This window comes from Pseudophryne corroboree, chromosome 6 (assembly GCF_028390025.1).
Source record: "Pseudophryne corroboree isolate aPseCor3 chromosome 6, aPseCor3.hap2, whole genome shotgun sequence".
NCBI classification, from domain to species: domain Eukaryota; kingdom Metazoa; phylum Chordata; class Amphibia; order Anura; family Myobatrachidae; genus Pseudophryne; species Pseudophryne corroboree.
Genome location: NC_086449.1, coordinates 677,596,968 through 677,609,330, shown reverse-complemented (window position 1 = coordinate 677,609,330; position 12,363 = coordinate 677,596,968). Strand labels below are relative to the sequence as shown.

General features: G+C 46.8%; 1 protein-coding gene across 14 annotated transcripts in view; it reads left to right on the top strand.

The window, feature by feature from the left end:
• JADE2 (jade family PHD finger 2) overlaps nucleotides 1–12,363 on the top strand; it is a 1,261,323-nt gene that overhangs the window by 407,502 nt on the left and 841,458 nt on the right. The gene's annotated exons all lie outside the window — the stretch shown is intronic.

Below are 12,363 nucleotides of genomic sequence, written 5' to 3'. Positions count from 1 at the left end.
AGCCAACACGGAGGCTCCCATTCCTGGGAATGATACTAGATAGAGTCGCAGAAGGTGTTCCTTCCGTTGGAAAAGGCATTAGTAATCCAGTCGATGGTTCGAGATGTCCTGAAGCCAGCCCGGATATCGGTGCATCTATGCATTTGCCTTCTGGGGAAAATGGTAGCCTCTTAAGAGGCTCTTCAATATGGAAGGTTTCACTCAAGACCCTTCCAGCTCGATCTGTTGGACACATGGTCCGGATCGCATCTTCACATGCACCAGAGTAACAGTCTGTCGCCAAAAGCCAGGATCTCCCTTCTGTGGTGGCTACAGACTTCTCACTTCGTCGAGGGTCTGCTGGATTCTGCTAACCACAGATGCAAGCCTCAGAGGTTGGGGAGCAGTCACTCATGGGGTGCAGTTTCAGGGAAGATGGTCCAGTCAGGAAGTCGTCCTTCCAATCAACATTCTGGAACGAAGGGCCATATACAACACCCTTCTGCAGGCCTCACAACTTCTTCAAGATCGGGCCATTCAGGTCCAGTCGGACAATGTGGCGGCAGTAATGTACATAAACAGACAAGGCGGAACGATAAGCAGAGCAGCAATGTCTGAGGTGTCAAGAATTCTCCTCTGGGCTGAGAGAAACGCTGTGGCGTTGTCAGTGGTCTTCATTCCAGGAGTAGACATCTGGGAAGCAGACTTCCTCAGCAGATAAGACATGCACCCGGGGGAGTGGGGCCTTCACCTTGAAGTGTTCAGGTGCTTGACAAGTTGATCGGGTTATCCACAGATTGACATGATGGCCTCTCGTTTCAACAAGAAGCTCAGGCAGTATTGTTCCAGATCGAGAGACCCACAGGCGGTTGCGGTAGACGCCCTGACGACTCTGTGGGTCTATCAGATGGTGTACGTGTTTCCCCCACTTCCTCTGATCCCAAGAATTCTGATGAGAATAAAAAGGGAAAAGGTTCAAGCAATTTGAATCTATCCTGTGCGATACCAGGGGGTTATAGAAGGGGGGGGGAGTGTTTATTCACATTGTAGTACTGTGTAGTCTATGAAGGTTACTCAGTCAGCGCCAAGCTTTTATTATATAACTGCCTACCGGGGCGCTGTGTGTGCTGGCTCCTTAACTCTGTGTTTCTCTGAAGGTACTTGAAGGAAACTGTGTCTGACGTTTTCCTGTGTGTGTGTGTGTGTGTGTGTGTGTGTATGTAATATATCTCATATTACCATGTCTAGGAACTCTGTGTCTTGTGCTGCAGAGTATGTATCTTCTCCAAAAGAGTCTATTCCTTGTACTCAGGAAAGCAATATACTGTCTCAGCCTCCTGAATCCGAACCCTAGTGGGTGGCTTCTATTAAGGGAATGATAGCCCAGATTTTATCTAGGATAGCTCATAATGAGACTGAAACACAGGTTTTAAAAAAAAAAATCTGTAGAGGTTTTGTGGTATTCTGCTCCCACTACCTCATCAAAATCCACTGGTGTATGCCCAAAAAAGCATGCTCTTGCCCAGATTATGCAGGTCAACATGGATACCGACTCTGATACGGGAGACGGTGATGAGGATATACTGGTGGGGAGGCATCCCTTGCTAAGGGGGTGCAACTCATGATTGAGGCCATTAGGGACGTTTTACACATTACAGACAAGGTACCTGAACAGGTCGAGGAGGCTTACTTTACAGACTATAAGAAAGCCTCCCTTACATTCCCTGCGTCTAAGGAATTAAATGCATTGTTTGAAAATCCTGGGAAAACCCAGAGAAAAAATTCCAGATCCCAAAGAGGGTTCTCGTTGCTTTTCCTTTCCCTGAAGAGGATAGGAAAAAGTGGGGAAACCCCCCTATAGTAGACACTTCTGTATCTAGATTGTTTAAAAAAGGTGGTTTTACCTGTCCCTGGGACTATTGCTTTGAAAGAGCCGGCAGACTGCAAGATTGAGACTATGCTCAAGTCAATATACACTACTTCAGGTGTGGCTCTAAGGCCCACCATTGCTTGTGTATGGATTTCTAAAGCCATAGTAAAGTGGTCAGGCACATTACTAGAGGATTTAGACTCTAGGGATAGAAGCGACATTGAAATGTTTTTACGTCACATACAGGATTCTGCACGTTTTATGGTGGAGGCCATGAAGGACCTTGGTCATCTAAATGCACGGACGTCTTCCATGGCTGTCTCGGCACGCAGGGGACTCTGGCTGCGCCAATGGTCTGTGGATGCGGAATCCAAGAATAGTGTGGAGAACCTACCTTTCACAGGTCAGGCTCTGTTTGGGGAAGCATTGGATGCGTGGATTTCCACGGCAACCGCGGGTAAGTCAACCTTTCCTTCCTCAGCCACTCCACCAAGGAGAAAATCTTCTCCTACGTCTACAATGCCGTCCTTTCGGACTGTAAAGGTTAAAAAATCCAAGCCCCCTTCCACTTTCTTCAGAGGTGGTCGGGGAAAATCCAGAAAACCTGCACCAACGGGTTCCCAGGAACAGAAGCCGGGTTCTGTTTCCACAAAATCCTCAGCATGACAGTGGAGCTCCCAGCCTGGAGATTGAGCAGGTGGGAGCACGTCTAAGAAATTTCAGTCGCGTCTGGGCGTCATCAGGCCTTGACCCCTGGGTACAAGATATTGTGTTTCAGGGGTACAGACTGGAGTTTCAAGAACTCCCACCCCACAGATTTTTCAAATCAGGCTTACCAGCTTTGCTGACAGAAAGGGCTATCCTACAGGAAGCCATTCAAAAATTGGAAAAGGCAAATGTCATTGTTCCAGTTCCACCTCATCTGAAAACCAAGGGTTACTACTCAAACCTGTTTGTGGTACCGAAACCGGACGGTTCGGTCAGACCGATATTGAACCTGAAATCTTTAAACCCCTAGTTGAGGGAATTCAAATTCAAGATGTAGTGTCTAAGAGCGGTGATCTCAGGTCTGGAGGAGGGGGAATTTCTGGTATCCCTGGATATCAAAGATGCGTACCTCCACATTCCGATTTGGTTGCCTCACCAGGCTTATCTCAGATTTGCGCTGTTGGACTGTCACTATCAGTTCCAGGCACTGTCATTTGGCCTATCCACGGCACCGAGGGTGTTCACCAAGGTAATGGCAGAGATGATACTACTTTTCCGCAAGCAGGGAGTGAACATAATTCCATATCTGGACGATCTTCCAGGGAAAAGTTGTTGCAGAACATTGCCCTCACAACTCGACTACTCAGAGATCATGGATGGATCCTGAATCTTCCAAATTCACATTTGGAGCCGACAAGGATATTGTTTTCCTGGGGATGATCCTCGACACGGAAGTGCAGAGTGTGTTTCTACCGGTGGAAAAAGCGTTGGTGATACAATCAATGGTCCGGTATGTCTTGAAGCCTGCCCGGTTATCGGTTCATCAGGGCATTCGCCTGCTGGGGAAGATGGTTGCCTCCTTGAAGGCTCTACAGTACGGAATATTTCATGCACGGTCCTTCCAACTGGATCTCCTGGACAAGTGGTCGGGATCTCACCTGCACATGCACCAGAGGATACGTCTCTCACCGAAAGCCAGGATTTCCTTCCTGTGTAGACTACAAATGCCTCACCTTCTCGAGGGCCGCAGGTTCAGGATTCAGACCTGGATCCTTCTAACCACTGATGCAAGTCTCAGAGGTTGGGGCTCGGTCACCCAAAGGGAAAACTTTCAAGAACGAGGTCAAGTCTTGAATCCATCCTTCTGATAAACATTCTGGAACTAAGAGCCGTGTACAACGGTCTTCTACAAGCGGCCCATCTTCTGCAGGATCAGGCCATTCAGGTGCAGTTAGACAATGTATCAACGTTGGCTTACATAAACCGACAAGGCGGAACGAAGAGCAGAGCTGCAATGGCAGAGGTGACAGATCCTCCTCTGGGCAGTAAAACACGGGACGGCACTGTCAGCAAACTTCATTCCGGGAGTGGACAACTGGGAAGCGGACTTCATCAGCAGACACTATCTCCATCCAGGGGGGTGGGGCCTCCATCCGGAGGTGTTCGCAGAGGTGACAAGTCTTTGGGGTGTACCTCACATACACATGATGGCATCAGGCCTCAACAAGAAGCTTTGTAGGTACTGTTCCAGACCGAGAGACTCACAGGCAGTGGCGGTGGACGCACTGGTGACTCCGTGGGTGTTCAAGTCAGTGTATGTGTTCCCTCCACTTCCACTCATCCCAAGGATTCTCAAACTTATAAAAAGATCAAGAGTTCATGCGATCCTCATTGCTCCGGACTGGCCAAGAAGGTCTTGGTACGCGGATCTTCTGGCATTACTGCTGGAAGATCCGAGGCCTCTTCCTCTTCGAGAGAACCTTCTGCAACAGGGGCCATTGGCTTATCAAGACTTACCATGGCTACGTTTAACGGCATGGAGGTTGAACGCCAGATTTTAGTTAGGAAAGGCATTCCGAATAAGGTCACTCATACCCTGATACAGGCTAGGAAAGTAGTAACGTCTAAACATTACCATCGATTTTGGAAAAAGTATGCGTCTTGGTGTGAGTCCAAGAAGTTTCCTACGGTGGAGTTTCAACTTGGGCGGTTCCTTCACTTCCTGCGAACAGGTGTGGATGTGGGCCTGCGTTTGGCTCCATTAAATTCCAGATTTCGGCCTTGTCCATTTTTCCCCCCAGAAACGATTGTCTTCCCTCCCTGAGGTTCAGACTTTCTTTAAAGGGGTTCTGCACATCTGACCTCCCTTTGTGCCTCCTATGTCACCTTGGGATCTTAACATGGTGTTGCAGTTCCTGCAGTCGGATTGGTTTGAGCCTTTACAGGAGGTTGAGGTCAAGTTTCTTACTTGGAAGGCGGTCACACTGTTGGTATTCGCATCTGCTAGACGGGTGTCAGAACTGTAGGGCATTGTCCTGCAAGAGACCCTACTTAATTTTTCATGAAGATAGAGCTGAGCTGAGGACGCATCAGCAGTTTCTTCCGAAGATTGTGTGGGCTTTTCATATGAACCAGCCTATTGTGGTGCCAGTGGCTACTGACTCCAAAATGACCTCAAAGACCTTGGATGTTGTGAGGGCTTTGAAGAATTATGTGAAGTGAACTTTTCGTCACAGAAAGTCGTACTCTCTGTTTGTCCTTTTATGATCCCAACAAGATTGGGTGTCCTGCTTCTAAGCAGACGATTTCTCGCTGGATCAGGTTCACTAACCAGCATGCTTATTCTACGGCAAGATTGCTGTGTCCAAAATCTGTTAAGGCCCACTTTGCTCGTAAGAAGGGTTCTTCCTGTGCGGCTGCTTGGGGTGTCTCGGCTTTACAGCTTTGCCGAGCGGCTATTTATTTGATGAGGGTCGAATACGTTTGCTAAGTTCTACAGGTTTGATACTTTGGCCTCTCAGGACCTTAAGTTTGGTCAATCAGTTCTGCAGGAGCCTCCGCGCTCTCCCTCCCGTACTGGGAGCTTTGGTACATCCCCATGGTACTAATGTGGACCCCAGCATCCTCTAGGATGTAAGAGAAAATAGGATTTTAATTACCTACCGGTAAATCCTATTCTCGTAGTTCGTAGAGGATGCTAGGCTCCCGCCAGCGCTTCATTTTCCTGCAGTTGTTACTTGGTTCAGTACTGCCTTGTTATTTGGTTAAGTACTGTTGTTCAGCTGTTGCTGAATTGTTCAAGCTGGTTTGCTTGGTTTGCCTTGTTATGTGTGAGCTGGTGTGAATCTCACCACTATCTGGGTATTTCCTTCTCTGGAAGTATGTCCGTCGCCTCGAGCACAGTTTCTAGACTGAGTCTGGTAGGAGGGGTATAGAGGGAGGAGCCAGCCCACACTATTAAACTTTTAAAGTGCCCATGTCTCCCAAGGGACCCGTCTATACCCAGTGGTACTAATGTGGACCCCAGCATCCTCTACGGACTACCAGAAAAGTAATTGCAATCCTATTTTTAAACATAATTACGATGTTATCCCAACGTTAAACCGGAGGAAAACAGAAGGAGAACAATCTACCCACAGTCTGGAACACTGAAGGACTGCTTTCAAACAAATGTAAGTCCACTTACTTTACACATGAAACTACTCCAGTCTGAGTAACCTGGACATTTATGACTTAAATCTGTGTTAGGACCTTTCAACTTCAGCTGTAACTATTCAAATTTATGTTTTTAGCTCACCAGAAACATCAGATTTCTCACCTATTAACATATTCTTGTAAGTCCTGTCTGAATTACTACACTGTATTACTTTTTTGCTACTCTCACAACCATTCCCAATTCTAGCAGTCTACTTTAAAACACAGTTTATGCAAATCTTATAATCTTCACTTCAAGTTTCACTTGTAACTCAATTATTTTCGATTAACATATACATTTACCAGCATCGTATTTTTACCTGAACTTCTGCAATTCTACTGCTTTATTTCTATTATACAGTCTCCACTCCTTTTTCCAATATATATAGATATATTTCATTTTTTTATTTTTACACCCATTTACCTCACCCATACTATATCCAGGTTTTCATCAACCCTACCCATCACCCCATGTCTACCTAATTTTTATTTTGCACCTTCCTTACAACTCTATCACTCCCCTTAGTCTCCTACATCTCCTACTTTCTCCCATCCTCAATTTGCCATCCACCCCTCCGCTTCCCTTACCCACCTCCCTTCCTGTCACCCCACTTTCAGTCCACCCCACTACTGCCCCACAATGGTCTTACTACCCCACCACTCAGCCCAGTTCCCTCCCTCTATTATCTGTCATCTCACCTCATCTCCATCTGCATCACCTTGCACTCCCTCCCTGCCCTCCTCCTGCAGTTTCCCTTCCTAACACCAACACTATGCCCACTTTATCCCTTCCATCAAAATGAATATCACCCTAACACTACAGCAACTCTGATCTCATTTGCATCTCTCCCTCAAACTCACACACCCTATCCTGAGCCCTATGGAATTCTCATATACACCCTGACCTGGATGTCACCAAGGTGTGCCAAGGTGGTGGTGTTGGGTTCCTTTTACCCTGTAGCTACTCGTACCAACTCATACCCTCAGAACTGTTACTTACATTATCTACATTTGAGGTCCATGCTATACACCATTTCCAACCTGTCCATCTACGAGTAGCTGTCATTTACTGCCCTCCTGACATGCCCTCAAAATTCTATGACAACTTTGCCTCCTGGCTTCCTCTCTTCTGACATTCCCTCCATTATCTTAGGCGACTTCAACATTCCATTTAATATCCGCACAAAATCCCCTGCCCCTAAACTACTTAACCTTACATCTTTGCTTGGTCTCTCTCAGTGGACCTCTTGCCCCTCCCATGTGAATAGTAGCTCACTGGATCTGGTCTTCGCTCACCGCTGTTATTTTTCTGATTTCTCCAACTCCCCATTTCCCGTATCAGACCACCACCTGCTCTCCTTTAACTAACTTATTTCTCTCTGCTACTTCATCTCTACGTCCTAAGGCTGCCATCACTAAACACAACATTGAGGCTATCAACACTACTTCCCTGTCCTCCCTGCTTAACTCACTTCTCTCTCCTGCACTGTCTCTCTCATGCCCTGAACAAGCCACATCCCTATACAAAGCTTCCCTTCTGCTCTTGACTTGTAGCTCCACCAACCACTATTCACGCTTGCAGATCAACACGTCAACCCTGGCACACCAAATGCACCAGATATTTGCAAAAATGGTTAAGTAGTGCTGCGCGACAGTGGAGGAAATCACGCTTTAAGGCAGACTTCCTCCATTTCAAACTTATGCTCTCATAGGGCCTAATTAGCAAAATTTGCAATCCTTTGGATCGCATGCTGGAGGCCACCAATCGCTGTGCAAGGCCGCCCAGCATGCTGACAGGCGCCTCCCCCCGTTCAACAAGCAGAAATTGCTAACGCATCGCAATTTCTTCTTGTTAGCTGCGCCCGCAGGAGGCCCGCTGCCATGTTCTCGATTGCTGCGTGAGGTCACACAGCTGCCGTGATCACGCCCCCGAAATGCCCTTGTTTGGCCGCCTCCGCCCCCCACCCCCCCACCCCCCCCCCCGCTTTCACTGCCCCCGCAATGTTCCGTCTTCGCCCTGGAAACAGAACGTTGCCCCCCTCCCTGCCCTGCCACCGCTTCTGCATGATTGTCAGGCAGTTGCAATCGCATTTTCTGTTCCCCCCCCCCCCCCTTCCCTGCAATCTTAATGATTCCAGATGGAGAGGTGGAGGGTCTGAAGGGGAGAGGTAGAGAATTCCAGAGAAAGGGAGCAACACTTGCAAAATCTTGAAGGTAGGAGAGGGAGGAGGTAATCAGTAGGCAGGAGAGGCGCCGTGCATTAGCAGAGTGAATGGGATGGGCTTGAGTGTAAAGGGAGATAAGGTCAGAGATGTAAGTGGGTGAGAGCTTTGTAAGTGAGTGCAAGAAGCATGAAATGGATTCTGAAGGTGAGCCAGTGAAGTGCTTGTAGGAGAGGGGACGTGGATAAAGTGCATTTGGTGTGGAAGATGGGCCGGGCAGCAGCACTGAGGATAGATTGGAGTGGAGAGAGATATGTGTCAGGGATGCCAGTCAAGAGGAGATTACAGTAGTCCAGTCTGGAGATGACCAATGAGTGGATAAGGGTCTTAGTGGTATCCTAGGTGAGAAAGGGTCTAATCCTGGAAATATTTTGGAGATGAAATTTACAGGTTTGTGAGAGGTGCTGAATGTGTGGTTTGAAGGAGAGGGAGGAGTCAAGGATTACTCTAAGACAGCGCACTTGGGGGCTGGAGGAGACAGTAGTGCCATCAGATAATTAAATTGTGTGAGGTAAGGTTGTGTGGGAGGGTGGGAAAATTAACAGCTCAGTCTTAGACAAGAAGAAATAGCAGAGAGACAGTTGGATACACGAGTGAGGAGAGCAGGTGAGAGGTCGGGAGGAAAGGAAGATGTGAGTATCATCAGCATAGAGATGATAATGTAAGCCAAAAGAGCTAATGATTTCACCTAAAGAGGACATATAGAAAGAGAAAAGGAGAGCACCAAGAACAGAACCTTGGGGGACACCTACTGTTAGTGGAAGTGGGGGGGGGGAGGTGGAGCTATAAGAGAAGACAGAGAAGGAACGGTCAGAGAGGTATGATGATGGCCAGGAGAGGGCAGTATCACGCAGACCAAAGGGGTGAAGTATTTGCAGGAGAGGGTGGTCCACAGTGTTAAAAGCAGCAGAGAGGTCACGGAGGATAAGCAAAGAGTAGTGATCCTTGGATTAATAGAACGGAGGTCATTGCAGACTTTTTTGAGGGCAGTTTCAGTGGAGTGGAGTGGAGATGACGGAAGCCAGACTGGAATTTTTCAAGCAGTGAGTGAGAGGCAGGAAAGGCAATAAGGGGGTTATAAACAATACGCTCAATGAGTTTGGAGGCAAAAGGGAGGAGAAGATGGGTCGATAGTTAGAGAGTGTGTGTAGATCAAGGGGATCTGTTCAATTTGCTGGCTGTCGGGACCCGTGGTCAGGATACCGGCGCCGGAATCCCAACAGCTGACACAAGCCGGAATCCTGGCAAAACAGGACTATTCCCACTCATGGGTGTCCACGACACAGATCCTCTGGCAGCAAACCACTGAGCCTGCAGCGTGATGAGTGCATCGAGCCCGCGAGGGGACTCTTTGCGCTCGCCTTGCTGCCGGCATTCTGGCGGGTGGATTGCCACTGTTGGAATATGGACAGCCGGCATCCCGCCCGCCGGTAAATCATACTGAATCCGGATCACAGGTAGGTTTTCTAAGAATAGGGGAGGACAAATGCATGCTTGAAGGAAGAGGGGACAGTGCCTGAGAGGGAGAGATCAAAGAGGTGGGCAAGATGGGAGCAGAGAGAGAGAGGTAGCGGGAGGGGATAGGGTCAAGTGGGGAGTTGGAGGGGAATGAGGAACATATGAGGGCCATGACTTCCTCACCAGATACATGGGAGAAAGAGGTCAGAGTTGGTAAGAGGGAAGAGGAGGGGTGGTAAGGGAAAGGAGGTAGCTGCTCGCTGATCCTTTGGTGGGATTTGATGTCTTAACGTATGGAGTCAATTTTGGATGTGAAGTAGGTGGCAAAGTGAAGAGCAGAGAGTGAGGAGGGGAGACGAGGTGGGGGTAGGCAGATGAGGGAGTTGAGAGTGGCATGAGAGTGGCAAAGAGAAATCGGGGGATTGAAGACTGGGAGGGATGAGTTTCTTTATTACCTTCCACTTTATCATTTTACCAGGCTTAATAAATCTGCCCTTCGGTTATCTACAAATTTGGCAAAGAATTGCTTAACGTAGGTTAAAAACCCATGGCTGTTTTTGCTAGTCATTTAGAAATACATGTTTAAGTTGCAGGTCTGAATGGGAGTAAAGGCATTTTTTAGTCTGCAGCTCCATACTAGGTGAAAAGTAAGGGGAAAAATGTATTGCAATGTAAAAATGACAGGACACAGTGTGGTAGTCCTGGGATAGCCCTCCTAGTGAATAATAAGGTATTTAGCATTTTTTAAACAGGGTTAAATGTTGTGGGACATGCACAGATGTGTCCTCATACAATTTGCCTAAATACGCCATGTGAAGGAGATGCCTGGCGTGAGTCAGCTGGCAACTCTGCTAACGTTGGGATCATTTTCTTTTTTTTTTTACAAAATGCGTCTTATTCGCATCGCTATGGGGGTTATTCAGGTTTGTTAGCAATTGAGCAAAACCATGTTGCACTGCAAGTGGGGCAGATGTAACATGTGCAGAGAGATTTTGATTTGGGTGGGTTATATTTCTGTGCAGGGTAAATACAGGCTTCCTATTTTTTTATACTACAATTTAGATTTCAGTTTGAACACACCCCACCCAAATCTAATTCTTTCTGCACATGTTACACCTCCCCCACCTACAGTGCACCATGGTTTTGCCAATTACTTATTTTTTTGGTTCACTAACAAACCTGAATAAGGCTCTAGCACACACAAGCAGCTTATGTGTATTAAAATGATATGCAGCATGCCTATATTCTGTGTGCGACTGTGGCTGTATCTGCATAATAAATGCTACAGTACGTTACAGTGATTTCCAGGAAGACCAAGTAACATAGGATTTCATATGCAAATACAGCCGCAGTCACACACAGGATATATGCATGCCGCATACATAGGTGTGCTCAGGGGGGGTTCCTGGTGCGCACAGGCACCCCCTAATGTCTGTCACCAACTCACACACACCTGCTGCTGCTACATTATCGGCGATCGCAGAGTGTACTCATTTCTGTCCTCCCGCCCATTGCGCCCGCCACCCCCTCCGCTCAGTCTGGCTGTCATTCATTTGTATGGTGCAGCATCACTGACGTAATCCTACTCCCAGTTTCTCTAACCTGTGGGATGTGTTGTGATGATGTCATGCCGCGTGCATGCACGCTTATGCTCCCACCCACGCTCTCTCTCTCCTCAACATGTGCCAACGCCACAGAATACAGCGTTCCTCATGGAGGAGGACAATTTCAAATTCAATACCAATATATATTTCGAGAGATTAGGATATAATCTGTGGGAATAAAATATACAAATTTAACATATATTAAACAGATATATATATATATATATGTGCATCAATTCTCTATATTATTTAGTTTGCATTGAGTGCCAATATGTGGTGGTAGACACGCCTGATAGGTGGTGCTAGACAAGCCCATTAGGTGGTGTTAGACATGCCCAATAGGTAGTGCTAAACACGCCCTTCTAATCGTGCACCCCCTAATAAAATGTCCTGCGCACACCTGTGGCCGCATATAATTTTAATCAGAATAAGCAGCTTGTACGTCCTATCTGCATAGGACTTGGATGCATTTAAACTGAAAATGTCTCACATAAAGACGCACTGCGCTACAGAGTAACGCCACAGCAGGGCGTGACTAGAAGGGCTGTTTAATGTGATGCAGCAAGGATGTATGAGGACACATCTGTAGCTTGAGGTGTATTGATGGAAAAGGGGTTTTGAATGTACAGATGGGAGAGTTACAAGGTTTTTTTTATGTAAACCTTTTAAAAACTTGTACTGTATATACACATATTTTAATGTACACCAAAATACTCTATACACTGTTATATCTGAAATACCTTACTGTCGATTTATTATTCCATTATTTATAAAAGTTTCACTGCTATCTTATTTGCCCTTCATGCACTTCACATAGGTTGCACACTACAGAATTAATGCACAACATCCACAATTTGCCGTTTCTAATTGAATTGCATGGGTATTTGGCAGTATGTTTTAATGACTATCCTGTGGAATGCGTTTAATGTTAACCCGTGAGTACAGGGCACAGAATCCGCTGATAATTGAATCTACTATACCCCTAAGTGTTTTAAACTCTCTTCCCAATAATTGCCATATTTAGCTTAAGATACTATATAATATGTTT